Source organism: Salminus brasiliensis, chromosome 5 (genome assembly GCF_030463535.1).
Source record: "Salminus brasiliensis chromosome 5, fSalBra1.hap2, whole genome shotgun sequence".
NCBI classification, from domain to species: domain Eukaryota; kingdom Metazoa; phylum Chordata; class Actinopteri; order Characiformes; family Bryconidae; genus Salminus; species Salminus brasiliensis.
Window position 1 is genome coordinate 35,994,244 of NC_132882.1, and position 26,996 is coordinate 36,021,239.

The following is a 26,996-nucleotide window of genomic DNA, read 5'->3' on the forward strand; positions in this document are numbered from 1 at the left end:
CAGATCCACTTTCAGGTAAAAAGGTGTGTCATGAGATCCTGCAAATAAGAAAGACAAAAAACAAAGTCAATATATGTATAGAAACAGAATGTTCACTTACCTGTTACACAGTTGCAAATGAAAGAAAGCCAGATGGACACCGTTTGAGATGCAGACAAGCACTCACAGCTGGAGGTGGATAGCCCCTTGTTGGACGAATCCACTTTCAGGTAAAAAGGTGCATCAAGGGATCCTGTGTGACAAGAAAGAAAATCAGTATATGTATAGAAAGAGAATTAACACATACCTGTTACACAGTTGCAGATTAAATGCAAGCCAGTCAGACACCGTTCCAGTTGCAGACAACCACTCACAGCTGAAGATGGAGAGCTCCTTGTTGGCCGGATCCACTTTCAGGTAAAACGGTGCATCATGGGATCCTGATAACTGTGTGACAAAAATGAAAATCAATGTATGTATAGAAACCGAATGTTCACTTACCTGTTACTCAGTTGCAGATTGATTGCAAGCCAGTCAGACACCGTTCCAGTTGCAGACAACCCCTCACAGCTGAAGATGGAGAGCTCCTTGTTGGCCGGATCCACTTTTATGTAAAAAGGTGGGTCATCAAATCCTGAAAATAAGTAAGACAAAAAAGAAAGTCAATATATGTATAGAAACCGAATGTTCACTTACCTGTTACACAGTTGCAAATGAAAGAAAGCCAGATGGACACCGTTTGAGATGCAGACAAGCACTCACAGCTGGAGGTGGATAGCCCCTTGTTGGACGAATCCACTTTCAGGTAAAAAGGTGCATCATGGGATCCTGTGTGAAAAAAAAGAAAATCAGTATATGTATAGAAAGAGAATTAACACATACCTGTTACACAGTTGCAGATTAAATGAAAGCCAGTCAGACACCGTTCCAGTTGCAGACATCCACTCACAGCTAAAGATGGAGAGCTCCTTGTTGGCCGGATCCACTTTCAGGTAAAAAGGTGGGTCATGAAATCCTTCAAATAAGAAAGACAAAAAAGAAAGTCAATATATGTATAGAAACCGAATGTTCACTTACCTGTTACTCAGTTGCACATGAAAAGAAAGCCAGGCAGACAGAGTTCCATTTGCAGAAAAGCACTCACAGCTGAAGATGGAGAGCTCCTTGTTGGCCGGATCCGCTTTCAGGTAAAAAGGTGGGTCATGAAATCCTGAAAATAAGTAAGACAAAAAAGAAAGTCAATATATGTATAGAAACCGAATGTTCACTTACCTATTACTCAGTTGCACATGAAAAGAAAGCCAGGCAGACAGAGTTCCAGCTGCAGACAAGCACTCATAGCTTGAGATGTATAGCCCCTTGTTAGCCAGATTCAATTTGAGGTAAAAAGGTGTGTCATGAGATCCTGCAAATAAAAAAGACAAAAAAGAAAGTCAATATATTTATAGAAACGGAATGTTCACTTACCTGTTACTCAGTTGCAGATGAAAAAGCCAGGTAGACAGAGTTCCAGATGCAGACAAGCACTCACAGCTTGAGATGTATAGCCCCTTGTTAGCCAGATTCAATTTAAGGTAAAAAGGTGTGTCATGAGATCCTGCAAATAAGAAAGACAAAAAAGAAAGTCAATATATGTATAGAAACCGAATGTTCACTTACCTGTTACACAGTTGCAAATGAAAGAAAGCCAGATGGACACCGTTTGAGATGCAGACAAGCACTCACAGCTGGAGGTGGATAGCCCCTTGTTGGACGAATCCACTTTCAGGTAAAAAGGTGCATCAAGGGATCCTGTGTGACAAAAAAGAAAATCAGTATATGTATAGAAAGAGAATTAACACATACCTGTTACACAGTTGCAGATTAAATGCAAGCCAGTCAGACACCGTTCCAGTTGCAGACAACCACTCACAGCTGAAGATGGAGAGCTCCTTGTTGGCCAGATCCACTTTCAGGTAAAACGGTGCATCATGGGATCCAGATAACTGTGTGACAAAAATGAAAATCAATGTATGTATAGAAACCGAATGTTCACTTGTTAGCCAGTTTCGGTTTCTATACATACATTGAATGAAAATCAAAGTATGTATAGAAACCGAATGTTCACTTACCTGTTACTCAGTTGCAGATTGATTGCAAGCCAGTCAGACACCGTTCCAGTTGCAGACAACCCCTCACAGCTGAAGATGGAGAGCTCCTTGTTGGCCGGATCCACTTTTATGTAAAAAGGTGGGTCATCAAATCCTGAAAATAAGTAAGACAAAAAAGAAAGTCAATATATGTATAGAAACCGAATGTTCACTTACCTGTTACTCAGTTGCAGATTGATTGCAAGCCAGTCAGACACCGTTCCAGTTGCAGACAAGCACTCACAGCTTGAGATGTATAGCCCCTTGTTAGCCAGATTCAATTTCAGGTAAAAAGGTGTGTCATGAGATCCTACAAATAAGAAAAACAAAAAAGAAAGTCAATGTATGTAAAGAAACGGAATGTTCACTTACCTGTTACACAGTTGCAGATGAAAAAGCCAGGTAGACAGAGTTCCAGATGCAGACAAGCACTCACAGCTTGAGATGTATAGCCCCTTTTTAGCCAGATTCAATTTGAAGTAAAAAGGTGTGTCATGAGATCCTGCAAATAAGAAAGACAAAAAAGAAAGTCAATATATGTATAGAAACGGAATGTTCACTTACCTGTTACACAGTTGCAGATTAATTGCAAGCCTGTCAGACACCGTTCCAGTTGCAGACAACCACTCACAGCTGAAGATGGAGAGCTCCTTGTTGGCCAGATCAACTTTCAGGTAAAAAGGTGTGTCATGAGATCCTGCAAATAAGAAAGACAAAAAACAAAGTCAATATATGTATAGAAACCGAATGTTCACTTACCTGTTACACAGTTGCAAATGAAAGAAAGCCAGATGGACACCGTTTGAGATGCAGACAAGCACTCACAGCTGGAGGTGGATAGCCCCTTGTTGGACGAATCCACTTTCAGGTAAAAAGGTGCATCATGGGATCCTGTGCGAAAAAAAAGAAAATCAGTATATGTATAGAAAGAGAATTAACACATACCTGTTACACAGTTGCAGATTAAATGAAAGCCAGTCAGACACCGTTCCAGTTGCAGACAACCACTCACAGCTGAAGATGGAGAGCTCCTTTTTGGCCGGATCCACTTTCAGGTAAAAAGGTGGGTCATGAAATCCTTCAAATAAGAAAGACAAAAAAGAAAGTCAATATATGTATAGAAACCGAATGTTCACTTACCTGTTACTCAGTTGCACATGAAAAGAAAGCCAGGCAGACAGAGTTCCATTTGCAGAAAAGCACTCACAGCTGAAGATGGAGAGCTCCTTGTTGGCCGGATCCGCTTTCAGGTAAAAAGGTGGGTCATGAAATCCTGAAAATAAGTAAGACAAAAAAGAAAGTCAATATATGTATAGAAACCGAATGTTCACTTACCTATTACTCAGTTGCACATGAAAAGAAAGCCAGGCAGACAGAGTTCCAGCTGCAGACAAGCACTCATAGCTTGAGATGTATAACCCGTTGTTAGCCAGATTCAATTTGAGGTAAAAAGGTGTGTCATGAGATCCTGCAAATAAGAAAGACAAAATAGAAAGTCAATATATTTACAGAAAAGGAATGTTCACTTACCTGTTATACAGTTGCAAATGAAAGAAAGTCAGTCGGACACCGTTTGAGATGCAGCCAAGCACTCACAGCTGAAGATGGAGAGCTCCTTGTTGGACGAATCCACTTTCAGGTAAAAAGGTGTGTCATGAGATCCTGCAAATAAGAAAGACAAAAAAGAAAGTCAATATATGTATAGAAACGGAATGTTCACTTACCTGTTACACAGTTGCAAATGAAAGAAAGCCAGATGGACACCGTTTGAGATGCAGACAAGCACTCACAGCTGGAGGTGGATAGCCCCTTGTTGGACGAATCCACTTTCAGGTAAAAAGGTGCATCAAGGGATCCTGTGTGACAAGAAAGAAAATCAGTATATGTATAGAAAGAGAATTAACACATACCTGTTACACAGTTGCAGATTAAATGCAAGCCAGTCAGACACCGTTCCAGTTGCAGACAACCACTCACAGCTGAAGATGGAGAGCTCCTTGTTGGCCGGATCCACTTTCAGGTAAAACGGTGCATCATGGGATCCTGATAACTGTGTGACAAAAATGAAAATCAATGTATGTATAGAAACCGAATGTTCACTTACCTGTTACTCAGTTGCAGATTGATTGCAAGCCAGTCAGACACCGTTCCAGTTGCAGACAACCCCTCACAGCTGAAGATGGAGAGCTCCTTTTTGGCCGGATCCACTTTTACGTAACAAGGGTGGGTCATCAAATCCTGAAAATAAGTAAGACAAAAAAGAAAGTCAATATATGTATAGAAACCGAATGTTCACTTACCTATTACTCAGTTGCACATGAAAAGAAAGCCAGGCAGACAGAGTTCCAGCTGCAGACAAGCACTCATAGCTTGAGATGTATAGCCCCTTGTTAGCCAGATTCAATTTGAGGTAAAAAGGTGTGTCATGAGATCCTGCAAATAAGAAAGACAAAAAAGAAAGTCAATATATGTATAGAAACCGAATGTTCACTTACCTGTTACACAGTTGCAAATGAAAGAAAGCCAGATGGACACCGTTTGAGATGCAGACAAGCACTCACAGATGGAGGTGGATAGCCCGATGTTGGACGAATCGACTTTCAGGTAAAAAAGGTGTGTCATGAGATCCTGCAAATAAGAAAGACAAAAAACAAAGTCAATATATGTATAGAAACCGAATGTTCACTTACCTGTTACTCAGTTGCACATGAAACGAAAGCCAGATGGACACCGTTTGAGATGCAGACAAGCACTCACAGCTGGAGGTGGATAGCCCCTTGTTGGACGAATCCACTTTCAGGTAAAAAGGTGCATCAAGGGATCCTGTGTGACAAGAAAGAAAATCAGTATATGTATAGAAAGAGAATTAACACATACCTGTTACACAGTTGCAGATTAATTGCAAGCCAGTCAGACACCGTTCCAGTTGCAGACAACCACTTACAGCTGAAGATGGAGAGCTCCTTGTTGGCCGGATCCACTTTCAGGTAAAACGGTGCATCATGGGATCCTGATAACTGTGTGACAAAAATAAAAATCAATGTATGTATAGAAACCGAATGTTCACTTACCTGTTACTCAGTTGCAGATTGATTGCAAGCCAGTCAGACACCGTTCCAGTTGCAGACAACCCCTCACACCTGAAGATGGAGAGCTCCTTGTTGGCCGGATCCACTTTTACGTAAAAAGGTGGGTCATCAAATCCTGAAAATAAGTAAGACAAAAAAGAAAGTCAATATATGTATAGAAACCGAATGTTCACTTACCTATTACTCAGTTGCACATGAAAAGAAAGCCAGGCAGACAGAGTTCCAGCTGCAGACAAGCACTCATAGCTTGAGATGTATAGCCCCTTGTTAGCCAGATTCAATTTGAGGTAAAAAGGTGTGTCATGAGATCCTGCAAATAAGAAAGACAAAAAAGAAAGTCAATATATTTATAGAAATGGAATGTTCACTTACCTGTTACTCAGTTGCAGATGAAAAAGCCAGGTAGAAAGAGTTCCAGATGCAGACAAGCACTCACAGCTTGAGATGTATAGCCCCTTGTTAGCCAGATTCAATTTAAGGTAAAAAGGTGTGTCATGAGATTCTGCAAATAAGAAAGACAAAAAATAAAGTCAATATATGTATAGAAACCGAATGTTCACTTACCTGTTACACAGTTGCAAATGAAAGAAAGCCAGATGGACACCGTTTGAGATGCAGACAAGCACTCACAGGTGGAGGTGGATAGCCCCTTGTTGGACGAATCCACTTTCAGGTAAAAAGGTGCATCAAGGGATCCTGTGTGACAAGAAAGAAAATCAGTATATGTAAAGAAAGAATTAACACATACCTGTTACACAGTTGCAGATTAAATGCAAGCCAGTCAGACACCATTCCAGTTGCAGACAACCACTCACAGCTGAAGATGGAGAGCTCCTTGTTGGCCAGATCCACTTTCAGGTAAAACGGTGCATCATGGGATCCTGATAACTGTGTGACAAAAATGAAAATCAATGTATGTATAGAAACCGAATGTTCACTTGTTAGCCAGTTTCGGTTTCTATACATACATTGAATGAAAATCAATGTATGTATAGAAACCGAATGTTCACTTACCTGTTACTCAGTTGCAGATTGATTGCAAGCCAGGCAGACACTGTTACAGTAGCAGACAACCCCTCACAGCTGAAGATGGAGAGCTCCTTGTTGGCAGGATCCACTTTTACGTAAAAAGGTGGGTCATCAAATCCTGAAAATAAGTAAGACAAAAAAGAAAGTCAATATATGTATAGAAACCGAATGTTCACTTACCTGTTACTCAGTTGCAGATTGATTGCAAGCCAGTCAGACACCGTTCCAGTTGCAGACAAGCACTCACAGCTTGAGATGTATAGCCCCTTGTTAGCCAGATTCAATTTGAAGTAAAAAGGTGTGTCATGAGATCCTGCAAATAAGAAAGACAAAAAAGAAAGTCAATATATGTATAGAAACCGAATGTTCACTTACCTGTTACTCAGTTGCAGATGAAAAAGCCAGGTAGACAGAGTTCCAGATGCAGACAAGCACTCACAGCTTGAGATGTAAAGCCCCTTGTCAGCCAGATTCAATTTCAGGTAAAAAGGTGTGTCATGAGATCCTGCAAATAAGAAAGACAAAAAACAAAGTCAATATATGTATAGAAACCGAATGTTCACTTACCTGTTACTCAGTTGCACATGAAAAGAAAGCCAGGCAGACAGAGTTCCAGTTGCAGACAAGCACTCACAGCTGAAGATGGAGAGCTCCTTGTTGGCCGGATCCGGTTTCAGGTAAAAAGGTGGGTCATGAAATCCTGAAAATAAGTAAGACAAAAAAGAAAGTCAATATATGTATAGAAACCGAATGTTCACTTACCTATTACTCAGTTGCACATGAAAAGAAAGCCAGGCAGACAGAGTTCCAGCTGTAGACAAGCACTCATAGCTTGAGATGTATAACCCCTTGTTAGCCAGATTCAATTTTAGGTAAAAAGGTGTGTCTTGAAATCCTGCAAATAAGAAAGACAAAATAGAAAGTCAATATATTTATAGAAAAGGAATGTTCACTTACCTGTTACACAGTTGCAAATGCAAGAAAGTCAGTCGGACACCGTTTGAGATGCAGACAAGCACTCACAGCTGGAGGTGGATAGCCCGTTGTTGGACGAATCCACTTTCAGGTAAAAAAGGTGTGTCATGAGATCCTGCAAATAAGAAAGACAAAAAACAAAGTCAATATATGTATAGAAACCGAATGTTCACTTACCTGTTACTCAGTTGCACATGAAACGAAAGCCAGATGGACACCGTTTCAGATGCAGACAAGCACTCACAGCTGGAGGTGGATAGCCCCTTGTTGGACGAATCCACTTTCAGGTAAAAAGGTGCATCAAGGGATCCTGTGTGACAAGAAAGAAAATCAGTATATGTATAGAAAGAGAATTAACACATACCTGTTACACAGTTGCAGATTAAATGCAAGCCAGTCAGACACCGTTCCAGTTGCAGACAACCACTTACAGCTGAAGATGGAGAGCTCCTTGTTGGCCGGATCCACTTTCAGGTAAAACGGTGCATCATGGGATCCTGATAACTGTGTGACAAAAATGAAAATCAATGTATGTATAGAAACCGAATGTTCACTTACCTGTTACTCAGTTGCAGATTGATTGCAAGCCAAACAGACACCGTTCCAGTTGCAGACAACCCCTCACACCTGAAGATGGAGAGCTCCTTGTTGGCCGGATCCACTTTTACGTAAAAAGGTGGGTCATCAAATCCTGAAAATAAGTAAGACAAAAAAGAAAGTCAATATATGTATAGAAACCGAATGTTCACTTACCTATTACTCAGTTGCACATGAAAAGAAAGCCAGGCAGACAGAGTTCCAGCTGCAGACAAGCACTCATAGCTTGAGATGTATAGCCCCTTGTTAGCCAGATTCAATTTGAGGTAAAAAGGTGTGTCATGAGATCCTGCAAATAAGAAAGACAAAAAAGAAAGTCAATATATTTATAGAAATGGAATGTTCACTTACCTGTTACTCAGTTGCAGATGAAAAAGCCAGGTAGAAAGAGTTCCAGATGCAGACAAGCACTCACAGCTTGAGATGTATAGCCCCTTGTTAGCCAGATTCAATTTAAGGTAAAAAGGTGTGTCATGAGATCCTGCAAATAAGAAAGACAAAAAATAAAGTCAATATATGTATAGAAACCGAATGTTCACTTACCTGTTACACAGTTGCAAATGAAAGAAAGCCAGATGGACACCGTTTGAGATGCAGACAAGCACTCACAGGTGGAGGTGGATAGCCCCTTGTTGGACGAATCCACTTTCAGGTAAAAAGGTGCATCAAGGGATCCTGTGTGACAAGAAAGAAAATCAGTATATGTATAGAAAGAGAATTAACACATACCTGTTACACAGTTGCAGATTAAATGCAAGCCAGTCAGACACCGTTCCAGTTGCAGACAACCACTCACAGCTGAAGATGGAGAGCTCCTTGTTGGCCAGATCCACTTTCAGGTAAAACGGTGCATCATGGGATCCTGATAACTGTGTGACAAAAATGAAAATCAATGTATATATAGAAACCGAATGTTCACTTGTTAGCCAGTTTCGGTTTCTATACATACATTGAATGAAAATCAATGTATGTATAGAAACCGAATGTTCACTTACCTGTTACTCAGTTGCAGATTGATTGCAAGCCAGGCAGACACCGTTACAGTAGCAGACAACCACTCACAGCTGAAGATGGAGAGCTCCTTGTTGGCAGGATCCACTTTTACGTAAAAAGGTGGGTCATCAAATCCTGAAAATAAGTAAGACAAAAAAGAAAGTCAATATATGTATAGAAACCGAATGTTCACTTACCTGTTACTCAGTTGCAGATTGATTGCAAGCCAGTCAGACACCGTTCCAGTTGCAGACAAGCACTCACAGCTTGAGATGTATAGCCCCTTGTTAGCCAGATTCAATTTGAAGTAAAAAGGTGTGTCATGAGATCCTGCAAATAAGAAAGACAAAAAAGAAAGTCAATATATGTATAGAAACCGAATGTTCACTTACCTGTTACTCAGTTGCAGATGAAAAAGCCAGGTAGACAGAGTTCCAGATGCAGACAAGCACTCACAGCTTGAGATGTAAAGCCCCTTGTCAGCCAGATTCAATTTCAGGTAAAAAGGTGTGTCATGAGATCCTGCAAATAAGAAAGACAAAAAACAAAGTCAATATATGTATAGAAACCGAATGTTCACTTACCTGTTACTCAGTTGCACATGAAAAGAAAGCCAGGCAGACAGAGTTCCAGTTGCAGACAAGCACTCACAGCTGAAGATGGAGAGCTCCTTGTTGGCCGGATCCGGTTTCAGGTAAAAAGGTGGGTCATGAAATCCTGAAAATAAGTAAGACAAAAAAGAAAGTCAATATATGTATAGAAACCGAATGTTCACTTACCTATTACTCAGTTGCACATGAAAAGAAAGCCAGGCAGACAGAGTTCCAGCTGCAGACAAGCACTCATAGCTTGAGATGTATAACCCCTTGTTAGCCAGATTCAATTTTAGGTAAAAAGGTGTGTCATGAAATCCTGCAAATAAGAAAGACAAAATAGAAAGTCAATATATTTATAGAAAAGGAATGTTCACTTACCTGTTACACAGTTGCAGATTAATTGCAAGCCTGTCAGACACTGTTCCAGTTGCAGACAACCACTCACAGCTGAAGATGGAGAGCTCCTTGTTGGCCAGATCCACTTTCAGGTAAAAAAGGTGTGTCATGAGATCCTGCAAATAAGAAAGACATAAAACAAAGTCAATATATGTATAGAAACCGAATGTTGACTTACCTGTTACACAGTTGCAAATGAAAGAAAGCCAGATGGACACCGTTTGAGATGCAGACAAGCACTCACAGCTGGAGGTGGATAGCCCCTTGTTGGACAAATCCACTTTCAGGTAAAAAGGTGCATCAAGGGATCCTTTGTGACAAGAAAGAAAATCAGTATATGTATAGAAAGAGAATTAACACATACCTGTTACACAGTTGCAGATTAAATGCAAGCCAGTCAGACACCGTTCCAGTTGCAGACAACCACTCACAGCTGAAGATGGAGAGCTCCTTATTGGCCGGATCCACTTTCAGGTAAAACGGTGCATGATGGGATCCTGATAACTGTGTGACAAAAATGAAAATCAATGTATGTATAGAAACCGAATGTTCACTTGTTAGCCTGATGCGGTTTCTATACATACATTGAATGAAAATCAATGTATGTATAGAAACCGAATGTTCACTTACCTGTTACTCAGTTGCAGATTGATTGCAAGCAAGTCAGACACCGTTCCAGTTGCAGACAACCCCTCACAGCTGAAGATGGAGAGCGCCTTTTTGGCCGGATCCACTTTTACGTAAAAAGGTCGGTCATGAAATCCTGAAAATAAGTAAGACAAAAAAGAAAGTCAATATATGTATAGAAACCGAATGTTCACTTAACTATTACTCAGTTGCACATGAAAAGAAAGCCAGGCAGACAGAGTTCCAGTTGCAGACAACCACTCACAACTGAAGATGGAGAGCTCCTTGTTGGCTGGATCCACTTTCAGGTAAAAAGGTGTGTCATGAGATCCTGCAAATAAGAAAGACAAAAAAGAAAGTCAATATATGTATAGAAACCGAATGTTCACTTACCTGTTACACAGTTGCAAATGAAAGAAAGCCAGATGGACACCGTTTGAGATGCAGACAAGCACTCACAGCTGGAGGTGGATAGCCCCTTGTTGGACGAATCCACTTTCAGGTAAAAAGGTGCATCAAGGGATCCTGTGTGACAAGAAAGAAAATCAGTATATGTATAGAAAGAGAATTAACATATACCTGTTACACAGTTGCAGATTAAATGCAAGCCAGTCAGATACCGTTCCAGTTGCAGACAACCACTCACAGCTGAAGATGGAGAGCTCCTTGTTGGCCGGATCCACTTTCAGGTAAAACGGTGCATCATGGGATCCTGATAACTATGTGACAAAAATGAAAATCAATGTATGTATAGAAACCGAATGTTCACTTGTTAGCCAGATTCGGTTTCTATACATACATTTAATGAAAATCAATGTATGTATAGAAACCGAATGTTCACTTACCTGTTACTCAGTTGCAGATTGATTGCAAGCCAGTCAGACACCGTTCCAGTTGCAGACAACCCCTCACAGCTGAAGATGGAGAGCTCCTTGTTGGCCGGATCCACTTTTACGTAAAAAGGTGGGTCATGAAATCCTGAAAATAAGTAAGACAAAAAAGAAAGTCAATATATGTATAGAAACCGAATGTTCACTTACCTATTACTCAGTTGCACATGAAAAGAAAGCCAAGCAGATAGAGTTCCAGCTGCAGACAAGTACTCATAGCTTGAGATGTATAGCCCCTTGTTAGCCAGATTCAATTTGAGGTAAAAAGGTGTGTCATGAGATCCTGCAAATAAGAAAGACAAAAAAGAAAGTCAATATATTTATAGAAAAGGAATGTTCACTTACCTGTTACACAGTTGCAAAGGAAAGAAAGTCAGTCGGACACCGTTTGAGATGCAGACAAGCACTCACAGCTGGAGGTGGATAGCCCGTTGTTGGACGAATCCACTTTCAGGTAAAAAGGTGTGTCATGAGATCCTGCAAATAAGAAAGACAAAAAAGAAAGTCAATATATGTATAGAAATGGAATGTTCACTTACCTGTTACACAGTTGCAGATTAATTGCAAGCCTGTCAGACACCGTTCCAGTTGCAGACAACCACTCACAGCTGAAGATGGAGAGCTCCTTGTTGGCCAGATCCACTTTCAGGTAAAAAGGTGTGTCATGAGATCCTGCAAGTAAGAAAGACAAAAAACAAAGTCAATATATGTATAGAAACCGAATGTTCACTTACCTGTTACACAGTTGCAAATGAAAGAAAGCCAGTCGGACACAGTTTGAGATGCAGACAAGCACTCAGCTGGAGGTGGATAGCCCCTTGTTGGACAAATCCACTTTCAGGTAAAAAGGTGCATCAAGGGATCCTGTGTGACAAGAAAGAAAATCAGTATATGTATAGAAAGAGAATTAACACATACCTGTCACACAGTTGCAGATTAATTGCAAGCCAGTCAGACACCGTTCCAGTTGCAGACAACCACTCACAGCTGAAGATGGAGAGCTCCTTGTTGGCCGGATCCACTTTCAGGTAAAAACGTGGGTCATGAAATCCTGAAAATAAGTAAGACAAAAACGAATGTCAATATATGTATAGAAACCGAATGTTCACTTACCGATTACTCAGTTGAATATGAAAAGAAAGCCAGGCAGACAGAGTTCCAGCTGCAGACAAGCACTCACAGCTTGAGATGTATAGCCCCGTGTTAGCCAGATTCAATTTCAGGTAAAAAGGTGTGTCGTGAGATCCTGCAAATAAGAAAGAAAAAAAATAAAGTCAATATATTTATAGAAACCGAATGTTCACTTACCTGTTACACAGTTGCAAATGAAAGAAAGCCAGTCGGACACAGTTTGAGATGCAGACAAGCACTCAGCTGGAGGTGGATAGCCCCTTGTTGGACAAATCCACTTTCAGGTAAAAAGGTGCATCAAGGGATCCTGTGTGACAAGAAAGTAAATCAGTATATGTATAGAAAGAGAATTAACACATACCTGTTACACAGTTGCAGATTAATTGCAAGCCAGTCAGACACCGTTCCAGTTGCAGACAACCACTCACAGCTGAAGATGGAGAGCTCCTTGTTGGCTGGATCCACTTTCAGGTAAAAAGGTGTGTCATGAGATCCTGCAAATAAGAAAGACAAAAAAGAAAGTCAATATATGTATAGAAACCGAATGTTCACTTACCTGTTACACAGTTGCAAATGAAAAAAAGCCAGTCGGACACCGTTTGAGATGCAGACAAGCACAGCTGGAGGTGGATAGCCCCTTGTTGGATGAATCCACTTTCAGGTAAAAAGGTGTGTCATGAGATCCTGCAAATAAGAAAGACAAAAAAGAAAGTCAATATATGTATAGAAACCGAATGTTCACTTACCTGTTACACAGTTGCAAATGAAAGAAAGCCAGATGGACACCGTTTGAGATGCAGACAAGCACTCACAGCTGGAGGTGGATAGCCCCTTATTGGACGAATCCTCTTTCAGGTAAAAAGGTGCATCAAGGGATCCTGTGTGACAAGAAAGAAAATCAGAATATGTATAGAAAGAGAATTAACACATACCTGTTACACAGTTGCAGATTAATTGCAAGCCAGTCAGACACCGTTCCAGTTGCAGACAACCACTCACAGCTGAAGATGGAGAGCTCCTTGTTGGCTGGATCCACTTTCAGGTAAAAAGGTGTGTCATGAGATCCTGCAAATAAGAAAGACAAAAAAGAAAGTCAATATATGTATAGAAACCGAATGTTCACTTACCTGTTACACAGTTGCAAATGAAAAAAAGCCAGTCGGACACCGTTTGAGATGCAGACAAGCACAGCTGGAGGTGGATAGCCCCTTGTTGGACGAATCCACTTTCAGGTAAAAAGGTGCATGAAGGGATCCTGTGTGACAAGAAAGAAAATCAGTATTTGTATAGAAAGAGAATTAACACATACCTGTCACACAGTTGCAGATTAATTGCAAGCCAGTCAGACACCGTTCCAGTTGCAGAAAACCACTCACAGCTGAAGATGGAGAGCTCCTTGTTGGCCGGATCCACTTTTACGTAAAAAGGTGGGTCATGAAATCCTGAAAATAAGTAAGACAAAAAAGAAAGTCAAAATATGTATAGAAACCGAATGTTCACTTACCTGTTACTCAATTGCAGATGAAAAAGCCAGGCAGACAGAGTTCCAGATGCAGACAAGCACTCACAGCTTGAGATTTATAGCCCCTTGTTAGCCAGATTCAATTTAAAGGTAAAAAAGTGTGTCATGAGATTCTGCAAATAAGAAAGACAAAAAAACAAGTCAATATATGTATAGAAACGGAATGTTCACTTACCTGTTACACAGTTGCAAATAAAAGAAAGCCAGATGGACACTGTTTGAGACGCAGACAAGCACTCACAGCTGGAGGTGGATAGCCCCTTGTTGGACGAATCCACTTTCAGGTAAAAAAAGGTGCATCAAGGGATCCTGTGTGACAAGAAAGAAAATCAGTATATGTATAGAAAGAGAATTAACACATACCTGTTACACAGTTGCAGATTAATTGCAAGCCAGTCAGACACCGTTCCAGTTGCAGACAACCACTCACAGCTGAAGATGGAGAGCTCCTTGTTGGCTGGATCCACTTTTAGGTAAAAAGGTGTGTCATGAGATCCTTCAAATAAGAAAGACAAAAAAGAAAGTCAATATATGTATAGAAACCGAATGTTCACTTACCTGTTACAGAGTTGCAAATGAAAGATAGCCAGATGGATACCGTTTGAGATGCAGACAAGCACTCACAGCTGGAGGTGGATAGCCCCTTGTTGGACGAATCCACTTTCAGGTAAAAAGGTGCATCAAGGGATCCTGTGTGACAAGAAAGAAAATCAGTATATGTATAGAAAGACAATTAACACATACCTGTTACACAGTTGCAGATTAATTGCAAGCCAGTCAGACACCGTTCCAGTTGCAGACAACCATTCACAGCTGAAGATGGAGAGCTCCTTGTTGGCCGGATCCACTTTCAGGTATAACGGTGCATCATGGGATCCTGATAAACTGTGTGACAAAAATGAAAATCAATGTATGTATAGAAACCGAATGTTCACTTGTTAGCCAGATTCGGTTTCTATACATACAATGAATGAAAATCAATGTATGTATAGAAACTGAATGTTCACTTACCTGTTATTTAGTTGCAGATTGATTGCATGCCAGTCAGACACCATTCCAGTTGCAGACAACCACTCACAGCTGAAGATGGAGAGCTCCTTGTTGGCCGGATCCACTTTCAGGTAAAAAAGGTGCATCAAGGGATCCTGTGTGACAAGAATGAAAATCAGTATATGTATAGAAAGAGAATTAACACATACCTGTTACACAGTTGCAGATTAATTGCAAGCCAGTCAGACACCGTTCCAGTTGCAGACAACAACTCACAGCTGAAGATGGAGAGCTCCTTGTTGGCCGGATCCACTTTCAGGTAAAAAAGGTGCATCAAGGGATCCTGTGTGACAAAAATGAAAATCAATGTATGTATAGAAACTGAATGTTCACTTACCTGTTATTTAGTTGCAGATTGATTGCATGCCAGTCAGACACCATTTCAGTTGCAGACAACCACTCACAGCTGAAGATGGAGAGCTCCTTGTTGGCCGGATCCACTTTCAGGTAAAAAGGTGTGTCATGAGATCCTGCAAATAAGAAAGACAAAAAAGAAAGTCAATATATGTATAGAAACCGAATGTTCACTTACCTGTTACACAGTTGCAAATGAAAGAAAGACAGTCGGACACCGTTTGAGATGCAGACAAGCACTCACAGCTGGAGGTGGATAGCCCCTTGTTGGACGAATCCACTTTCAGGTAAAAACGTGCATCAAGGGATCCTGTGTGACAAGAAAAAAAAATCAGTATATGTATAGAAAGAGAATTAACACATACCTGTTACACAGTTGCAGATTAATTGCAAGCCAGTCAGACACCGTTCTAGTTGCAGACAACCACTCACAGCTGAAGATGAGAGCTCCTTGTTGGCCGGATCCACTTTCAGGTAAAACGATGCATGATGGGATCCTGATAACTGTGTGACAAAAATGAAAATCAATGTATGTATAGAAACCGAATGTTCACTTACCTGTTAAACAGTTGCAGATTAATTGCAAGCCAGTCAGACACCGTTCCAGTTGCAGACAACCACTCACAGCTGAAGATGGAGAGCTCCTTGTTGGCCGGATCCACTTTCAGGTAAAACGGTGCATCATGGGATCCTGATAAACTGTGTGACAAAAATGAAAATCAATGTATGTATAGAAACTGAATGTTCACTTGTTAGCCAGATTCGGTTTCTATACATACATTGAATGAAAATCAATGTATGTATAGAAACCGAATGTTCACTTACCTGTTACACAGTTGCAAATGAAAGAAAGCCAGTCGGACACCGTTCCAGTTTCAGACAACCACTCACAGCTGAAGACGGAGAGCTCCTTGTTTGCCGGATCCACTTTCAGGTAAGACGGTGCATCATGGGATCCTGATAAACTGTGTGACAAAAATGAAAATCAATGTATGTATAGAAACCGAATGTTCGCTTACCTGTTACACAGTTGCAAATGAAAGAAAGTCAGTCGGACACCGTTTGAGAGGCAGACAAGCACTCTCAGCTGGAGGTGGATAGCCCCTTGTTGGACGAATCCACTTTTAAGTAAAAAGGTGCATCAAGGGATAATGTGTGACAAGAAAGAAAATCAGTATATGTATAGAAAGAGAATTAACACATACCTGTTACAGGTATGTGTCCCTTGTTGGACGAATCCACTTTCAGGTAAAAAGGTGCATCAAGGGATCCTGTGTGACAAGAAAGAAAATCAGTATATGTATAGAAAGAGAATTAACACATACCTGTTACACAGTTGCAGATTAATTGCAAGCCAGTCAGACACCGTTCCAGTTGCAGACAACCACTCACAGCTGAAGATGGAGAGCTCCTTGTTGGCCGGATCCACTTTCAGGTAAAACGGTGCATCATGGGATCCTGATAAACTGTGTTACAAAAATGAAAATCAATGTACGTATAGAAACCGAATGTTCACTTGTTAGCCAGATTCGGTTTCTATACATACATTGAATGAAAATCAATGTATGTATAGAAACCGAATGTTCACTTACCTGTTACTCAGTTGCAGATTGATTGCAAGCCGGTCAGACATCGTTCTAGTTGCAGACAACCACTCACAGCTGAAGATGGAGAGCTCCTTGTTGGCCGGATCCACTTTCAGGTAAAACGGTGCATCATGGGATCCTGATAAACTGTGTGACAAAAATGAAAATCAATGTATGTATAGAAGCCGAATGTTTACTTACATGATACTCAGTTGCAGATTAATTGCAAGCTAGTCAGACACCGTTCCAGTTGCAGACAACCACTTACAGCTGAATATGGAGAGCTCCTTTTTGGCCGAATCCACTTTCAGGTAAAAAGGTGTGTCATGAGATCCTGCAAATAAGAAAGACAAAAAAAAAAGTCAATATATGTATAGAAACGGAATGTTCACTTACCTTTTGCACAGTTGCAAATGAAAGAAAGTCAGTCGGACACCGTTTGAGACGCAGACAAGCACTCTCAGCTGGAGGTGGATAGCCCCTTGTTGGACGAATTCACTTTCAGGTAAAAAGGTGCATCAACGGATCCTGTGTGACAAGAAAGAAAATCAGTATATGTATAGAAAGAGAATTAACACATACCTGTTACACAGTTGCAGATTAATTGCAAGCCAGTCAGACACCGTTCCAGTTGCAGACAACCACTCACAGCTGAAGATGGAGAGCTCCTTGTTGGCCGGATCCACCTTCAGGTAAAAAAGGTGCATCAAGGGATCCTGTGTGACAAGAAAGAAAATCAGTATATGTATAGAAAGAGAATTAACACATAATTGTTACACAGTTGCAGATTAATTGCAAGCCAGTCAGACACCGTTCCAGTTGCAGACAACCACTCACAGCTGAAGATGGAGAGCTCCTTGTTGGCTGGATCCACTTTTAGGTAAAAAGGTGTGTCATGAGATCCTTCAAATAAGAAAGACAAAAAAGAAAGTCAATATATGTATAGAAACCGAATGTAAACTTACCTGTTACAGAGTTGCAAATGAAAGATAGCCAGATGGACACCGTTTGAGATGCAGACAAGCACTCACAGCTGGAGGTGGATAGCCCCTTGTTGGACGAATCCACTTTCAGGTAAAAAGGTGCATCAAAGGATCCTGTGTGACAAGAAAGAAAATCAGTATATGTATAGAAAGAGAATTAACACATACCTGTTACACAGTTGCAGATTAATTGCAAGCCAGTCAGACACCGTTCCAGTTGCAGACAACCACTCACAGCTGAAGATGGAGAGCTCCTTGTTGGCCGGATCCACTTTCAGGTAAAACGGTGCATCATGGGATCCTGATAAACTGTGTGACAAAAATGAAAATCAATGTATGTATAGAAACCGAATGTTCACTTGTTAGCCAGATTCGGTTTCTATACATACAATGAATGAAAATCAATGTATGTATAGAAACTGAATGTTCACTTACCTGTTATTTAGTTGCAGATTGATTGCATGCCAGTCAGACACCATTCAAGTTGCAGACAACCACTCACAGCTGAAGATGGAGAGCTCCTTGTTGGCCGGATCCACTTTCAGGTAAAAAAGGTGCATCAAGGGATCCTGTGTGACAAGAATGAAAATCAGTATATGTATAGAAAGAGAATTAACACATACCTGTTACACAGTTGCAGATTAATTGCAAGCTAGTCAGACACCGTTCCAGTTGCAGACAACCACTCACAGCTGAAGATGGAGAGCTCCTTGTTGGCCGGATCCACTTTCAGATAAAAAGGTGTGTCATGAGATCCTGCAAATAAGAAAGACAAAAAAGAAAGTCAATATATGTATGGCAACCGAATGTTGACTTACCTGTTACTCAGTTGCAGATGAAAAAGCCAGGCAGACAGAGTTCCAGATGCAGACAAGCTCTCACAGCTTGAGATGTATAGCCCCTTGTTAGCCAGATTCAATTGAAGGTAAAAAGGTGTGTCATGAGATCCTGCAAATAAGACAAAAAAGAAAGTCAATATATGTATAGAAACGGAATGTTCACTTACCTGTTACACAGTTGCAAATGAAAGAAAGCCAGTCGGACACCGTTTGAGATGCAGACAAGCACTCACAGCTGGAGGTGGATAGCCCGTTGTTGGCCGGATCCACTTTCACGTAAAAAGGTGTGTCATGAAATCCTGAAAATAAGTAAGACAAAAAAGAAAGTTCCAAATAAGTACACACAACTATTCATCAAAATTACTGCATTTTCAGCTAAAAAAAAACACTACCCAATGAGACATAAAGAACCAGCAAAACAGACCCAATGAGACATAAAGAACCAGCAAAACAGGCCCCATGAGACTAGAGATGCATCTTTCAGATAGGCAATAGGCAAGTGGCTTAAAGGTCCAACCGCAACAGGTCCAACGAGACAAAGAACCAGCAAAACAGGCCCAATGAGACATAAAAACCAGCAAAACATGCCCAATGAGACAAAGAACCAGCAAAACAGACCCAATGAGACATAAAGAACCAGCAAAACAGGCCCAATGAGACATAAAGAACCAGCAAAACAGGCCCAATGAGACTAGGGATGCATCTTTCAGATATTACGATCGGATATTGATCCCGATATTAACAATGCAATGTTTGGTCTCACTGACTTCATATTTCAGAATAAAAGCCAGGTAACACTGTTGAACACGAGTTCCAAATAAATACACACAACTATTCATCAAAATTACTGCATTTTCAGCTAAAAAAAAACACTATTCTGGAGTAACAAACAACATGAGAACTAGCAAACAGCGAGTAGGCAACTGAAGACCTATCATCCAGGATAGATAAACAGACAAAAAGAGCATTGTGGATGGATGGAGAGAGAGAAGAGCTTTTTAAAAGAACAGAAAGGAAAGCAACCCACAGAAACTTACTAAACTCTGTTAACATGGCTATGCCTAATCTCACCCTCCATACCCAATCTCACTTTTCCTGTGGAATTTTATTATCCTGAACCGTATTTGAACCTTGGTCCTTGGTTGGAGTTGCTGAGAGTCAATTCAGGAGTGATACCTTTATCCTACCTTTGTCCTGCGTGTAGGTATTCACATATCCATATAAAGAGTAAGTTAGTTGTAGGAAGTGTAAACAAAAGAAATAAACAAATAAAAAAAAAGAGAAGCTTTCTGTCAAAGCAGAACAGGATCTTCATTACAGTGAGGCCTGAAGTTAGCCACATCTAAGCCTCTTTGCTGCAGCATGGTCTCTCCTTTTGGCTTGTAACCTGGCCTACTTCCTTTATACTGCCACATAGTGGATGGAGTGGGAATAACCATGAAAAAAAACATGCTATCTATCCCAACACTGGAGTCACATGGGTGTCAGCTATGGCTTCAAGTAGGCCTAAGTTGTAGGAATTGTTTATGCCAATATAGAAAAATAGACAATAGGCAAGTGGCTTAAAGGTCCAACCACAACAGGCCTAATGAGACATAAAGAACCAGCAAAACAGACCCAATGAGACATAAAGAACCAGCAAAACAGACCCAATGAGACATAAAGAACCAGCAAAACAGGCCCCATGAGACTAGAGATGCATCTTTCAGATATTAGGATCAGATATTGATCCTGATATAAACAATGCAATGTTTGGTCTCACTGACTTCATATTTCAGAATAAAAGCTGGGCAACACTGATGAACACGAGTTCCAAATAAATACACACAACTATTCATCAAAATTACTGCATTTTCAGCTAAAAAACACTATTCTGGAGTAACAAACAACATGAGAACTAGCAAACAGTGAGTAGGCAACTGAAGACCTATCATCCAGGATAGATAAACAGACAGAAAGAGCATTGTGGATGGATGGAGAGAGAAGAGCTTTTTAAAAGAACAGAAAGGAAAGCAACCCACAGAAACTTACTAAACTCTGTTAACATGGCTATGCCTAATCTCACCCTCCATACCCAATCTCACCACTTTTACTGGTGGTACTATTTCCACATATTTTTGTGGAATTTTATTATCCTGAACCGTATCTGAACTTTGGTCCTTGGTTGGAGTTGCTGAGAGTCAATTCAGGAGTGATTCCTTTATACTACCTTTGTCCTCTGTGTGTAGGTATTCACATATCCATATGAAGAGTAAGTTAGTTGTAGGAAGTGTAAACAAACAAAAAATAAACAAATAAGAAGAAAAAAAAGAAGCTTTCTGTCAAAGCAGAACAGGATCTTCATTACAGTGAGGCCTGAAGTTAGCCACATGTAAATCTCTTTGCTGCAGCATGGTCTCTCCTTTTGGCTTGTAACCTGGCCTACTTCCACTATACTGCCACATAGTGGATGGAGTGGGAATAAACATGAAAAAAAACATGCCATCCATCACAACACTGGAGTCACATAGGTCTCAGCTATGGCTTTAAGGAGGCCTGAGTTGTAGGTCTTTTATGCCAATATAGAAAATAGACAATAGGCAAGTGACTTAAAGCCCAATGAGACATAAAGAATCAGCAAAACAGGCCCAATGAGACATAAAGAATCAGCACAACAGGCCCAATGAGACTAGGATGCACCTATCAGATATTAGGATCGGATATTTGTCCAGATATTAACAATGCTCGCTCCCCTTTGGTCTCACTGACTTAATATTTCAGAATAAAAGCCAGAGAACGCTGATAAATTCATGATCATCAATAAACACAACTAATCATCAAAATGACTGCTTTTTCACCTAAAATCATCTGTTGAGAGTCATATCCCATATGAAGACATATTAGAATAGGCTATCTTTTGAAAACAACAAAATCTGGCATGTGTGTCTGATAAAAATAATATGTAATTGTAGTGCAAACACTGTGCCAAGGTCCTGCACAATTGTTTCTGATTTTAGTGACAAATAAATAGTAATTTAATGCATTTACATCTGTGTGTTAATTTGTTGTATTTTATTTTACAAAGTTAGTGAGGTCAATCCACATCAGTCCTGATGCTTTAAGTCTCTCCTACATGGTGGGGTATACGGTTTATTTATTTAACAATGGTTTCGGATCAGTATTGCCTATCTATCGTTAAGTGTATGCATTGGTCTAGGAACTGAAAAAGGTTGGTGCATCCCTAAATATAACATATAGGAACAGAAGATCACAGCACTGTTGTGGTGTGTTTTTGACTTCACTAGTTAACAGAATATGCCTACATTGATAAATCCCCATATGTTTCACCCTAATTGGTGAATGTTTAAATTCAAGTCCTCTGGAGAGACAATATTATAGAATAGGCTAATGGACATTTACACCACATGCTGCAACAGCAAAACAATCAGCTTTCTGATAAATGAATCTAGTCTATCAGATTATCCTACCTGTAGTTTTACTGCTGGAAGCACCTTCTAATAAATTCATCTAGTCCAGGAGGAGACCAATGAGATGAGATTGTCAGTGTTGTTTATGTTGTAATATTTCACATAATATTGACACATTGACCAAAATAACAGAATCTTAAAAAAAAACTTTGTCAATATATCACTGTCAAATACATCAAATACTGTCAATAATGCCCTTCAACATGTAGAATATAAGGTAAAGCAAAAAATAATAAAGAAATAAAAACAATAATTTCTTTTTAAAAATAATATGACAACCATTAAAGCAGATGGAAATTTACTTACTGATAAGTAAGATAAATAAATCGAGCCTAAAATGACAGCCAATAGCTTGTTGCCAAGGTCTGGTCTGCTTCAGAGTCGGCCAATCAGCGCTCAGGGGGGCGTTTCCTCAGCTCCTCTGCCAGAGACGTGCTGTGGATCAGAGAAAGAGAGAAACGCCGGAGTGAAACAGGATGGAGAGTTTTATTAAGACTTTTTTACATAAAATCGCTCATAAAGGTGAACTTTGAGAAGTTCGGCTGAAACGACGGTTTGGATTTAGTCTGCATTTGATTCGGTGAGTGTACTGGGTGAATCTTTTGGTGCGTATTAATGAAAAAGAGTAGAAGCTAACATGCTGAGCTGCACTGCAGTTTGTTTCAAGGGGTCATGTGCGAGTGGGCAGTGCTAGCCCCCATTTCATGCTGCTGATGAATGTTTATATTGAAAGAGGGAAGCATAATTGGTGTGGCGCAACAGATAACACCTCTACCTGCCAGTGAGCTACCACGTTGGAGACTGGGGTTTGATTCCCAGTCTGGGTGGCTATGCTGCGCTACACCAATAAGAGTCCCTGGGCAAGACTCCAAACACTACCTTGGCCCTCCTCTGTAATACAAGTAACCTTGTAAGTCGCTCTGGATAAGAGTGTCAGCTAAATGCCATAAATATAGAAGCACTTTGTAATTCTGTAATTCCATACTGTAGTCCATCTGTTTCTCTGCATACTTTCACCCTGTTCTTCAGTGGTGAAGACCACCACATGGTGAATGGTGAGCTATTCTTAGCACTGCAGTGTTAAATGTCTGTATGAGTCCAGAACAAATCTGTAGACTGCACGTTTGGTGTGAAAGCAACATTCCTGCAACGTCCTTTAATCTACATGTCCAGATCACTCAGATTTGATGGCTGATTATGAAGTCGTGATGAGCCGCGAGTTAGCATGGCCGAGTGACCGGTGTGCAAAGCCACTGTAGCGTCAGTGGCTTGTGCTGTTTGTTAACAGGCATCAGTGACGGGTGCCATTCGTAAAGTGGTACGTGCCAGTGGATGTCATTTTCGGACGGTGCAGTGCCACTTCCTAGTGCCAGATGCTGATTAGGAACTGAACCTCCTTTCAAAATGTGCCTCAGCTCCTTACCTACTGGATAGGCTTGGCTTTGGACCCAGGTTATCTTACTAAACTGAGAAATCCTGCTTTGTGAAATGACCCCCAGGAGTGGCTAAATGTTTACATAGGATTCAACTGATTTGTTAGATGAACAGAATTACTGACACATTTGATTCATTTTGTTGCTCTTGGCATGCAGGTATCCCACCAATGCAGAGTATGTTCAGGCTGCCGACGCTTTAATTGTAAAGAGCCGTTTCCTGAGGGATGTTGAGGAGAATGGTTATGTAAGTTTGTGTTTTTTTTTAAATAATTTTATTATTGTTGATCACAGAAGTGTAGTTGGTGTAACATTGGTGGAGAGATTTGAGGAATTTCTGATAACTTGTGTCTTTGCTGAAGGAATCATGCATTGTTGGAGAGGATGCTATGTCTGAGGCCCCATGTTAAGGTGTTGCATGAAAAGTACAGGACGACACAACCTGATTTAATGATCGTGAAGGACCATACGAAGAAGACCTTTGCATTGGCAGCATGGAGAACTAGCTGAGGGAATGGCCATTGAAAACCTCCTGGTTTTCTTAGGGGTAAGTGGAAAAATGTAATGGGAGAAACGGCATAGCCATCAAATGTGATGTGATGAACCAAGTATGTAAAATTGTGTTTTTAATAATCTATTATAAGATATTTATGGCTATTCTAGGTTTTTTACTCTTTGCTACTGCCTTCATCACTGCACTTTATTACAACATCATAATGAGTGTATTTTCTGCTTTTGTCTTACAGTTGTATGATGAGGTCGATGCCATCCATCCTCTAATGGTGTACGTTTGTCACTGCTTCAGCTGAAACAATGCTGGGAGTTTTCCTCTAAAGGACTCCTAGGTACTCTTCAAGAGATGCTCACCAAAGTGTAAGCATGCCATTTTTGTCTCTACCAGCAGACCTACAGAATACTCTTAAATTCATTGATACTCTTAGATGTGTACAGTTTCAAGAAAAGGTGCTTCAGTGTGTATCTAATATTACACACAATGATGTTTAGTATTCTCTTGGTGTTTGTGTAATGGGCCATCTGCATAGTAAAGTGATTCCATTGTTTTGGAAAATCTTACTTACTAAACATAGACACTCTGTGGGTTCTGTGTGGTAAAATATTGCTTCTGGTGGGTTTCTGGTGGGTGCTTTTCTTTTTAATAAGGCTGATCAAAAGGAATAAATTTAACCTTTTCATATGAATTCATTGAGTATGGCATACATTTTGCCATGTTAGAATGAAATATGATTTCTTTTTAGCTGGTATAATAAATCCTTTTTTGCTTTATTTCATTGTTTTGTTTGCTGTTAAAGCCACATTTAATGCTATTGAGTCTGTGATTGAATTTGTTTATTTAAATGATTCATAATCATTAAGAGGACATTATTAATTTCTTTTAATCAGTGATGATCATGTATGCTTGTGTAACTAGAACTGTTAGTTTCCGAACTCTCTGTACAGGCAGCAGACTTATGTGTAGCAGATAGCGGTGTGCTGACACATCCTGTTCCTCTCTTCCTCTTTCACCTCCGGCTAAAGACATGCTGGCCGACACCAGTCAAGGCCGATGTGAGGGGGGTGCACTGGGGACGGAATGTGCCCGAACACTGCTAACAGGTAGCAAAAGAGTAAATATGTTATACAGTGATGATTTTGCTTCTAGCTACATAAGGGAGTGGACTAATAATTGTAGCATAACCAAGGTGGGGCTGAGGGTATAAATACTCTGAGAAACTGAAGATTATTTATGCATTGCATTGTCTTACTCCAATAAATTTGTTATTCACTTTGATGCAGACTCAGAGACTCAGCTTTTCATTTCTGAAACGGTTTTTCCACCACAACAGAAATGATGTGACCTTCTTTTAAAGTGTGTGTGTGTGTGTGTGTGTGTGTGTGTGTGTGTGTGTGTGTGAATGGTTGTTGGAGGCTGATAGGGTAGAAAACAAAAAAATATAAAAACAAAAAATTAGAGGAGGGGGTACAAATTAGTTATGATGGAAAATTTTAGTTCAATGAGGCTCTATAAAAATTTTATTAATTACTGGAAAAAAAGCACAAGTTCAGATATAACACCAAAACCCAATGCACATAAGTCACTCAGTTCAGTTTCAATGTTAGAAAAAAACTTCAGTGTCAAGTATTCGTGAGATATTTAACTCAACGTTCATCAATATAACAGTCTTCTGAACTTGAAATGAGAACCAACAGTTTTTTTTCTTTTTGTAATAATAATAAAACGTCCTTTCCTTCCCCCCCGTGTGTAATTTTGTGTCAAAGTGTCAGACAGTGTGTCTAAATCTTCACTACCTGAGTAGACTAAGGCTTTAGGTGTGTTTTGAGTGTCTGCTTCTCTGAGTGTCTGTTTTGAGTGCTCCCGCTACTGACGTCACTCGCACAGTACTCTGGGAAGTGTAGTCTCAGGTTGGCTCGCCAACTTGGATACAGGAAAATTCGCACAGCAGGAGTTTACACTTAACAGTCTATATTTACACTTAAACAAGATGCTAATGCTGCTAGCCTACGGCTTGGCAGCTGAAACGAACTCCTTTAGCCAAGGTAGATATCTCACATTTATTATTGATCTGATAACCATTTAACTCCCTTATCAACACTATCATCTTGAAAATATACCCTTCTTGAACAGCAATTTATGAGAGTTTATTAAACTCAGGACAAAATAACACTGGAAAAATTAGGAAATGGGGTATTTTATATCCTTTTTGGACAGTTTAGCGACAATTTAACCTTAATAACTGCTCACAAAATTGGCGACTCAGCATCAGCTCTGGACATGACTGGTTCAAAGATTTGAACTGCCTTCTCAGCCTTCTCAAATCCACTTCTCTAAACTTCATCCAGAAACAGAGGACTAGCGAATGTTCACTAATAGATTATCCTATGCAGTTGAACTCATTTCTGGATCACGAAGGCAAGAGGAAAAGATCTAATTGACTCTGAAAGAGGGTTCAGTATTGGGACACAGATGGCAGTAGCCTCAGTCTCAGACTGGTCATCTGGTTGAAAGCACACATTCGCAGTCAGTGAGCGTGACGTTCATGTGATACTGGGATATGTAAGAAAAACGGAGGAGCAGATGTTACTCAGATGATGGAGAATGGCAGTGCAGGATATGATCAGCCTGTCAGCATGAACAGTCCGTCCACAGCTACATAGATAAGGGTGTTAAAGCCAGGCTACTGTGCAGAAACCGCTTGATACAAAGACAAACGACCACCTGAGAGCTCAGCAGTGTGACAATCTCAGGCACTGCTGAGACAGTCTGATTTCTAATGATTCACCATATTCTCCACAAGTGGGTGAGTGCATGTGT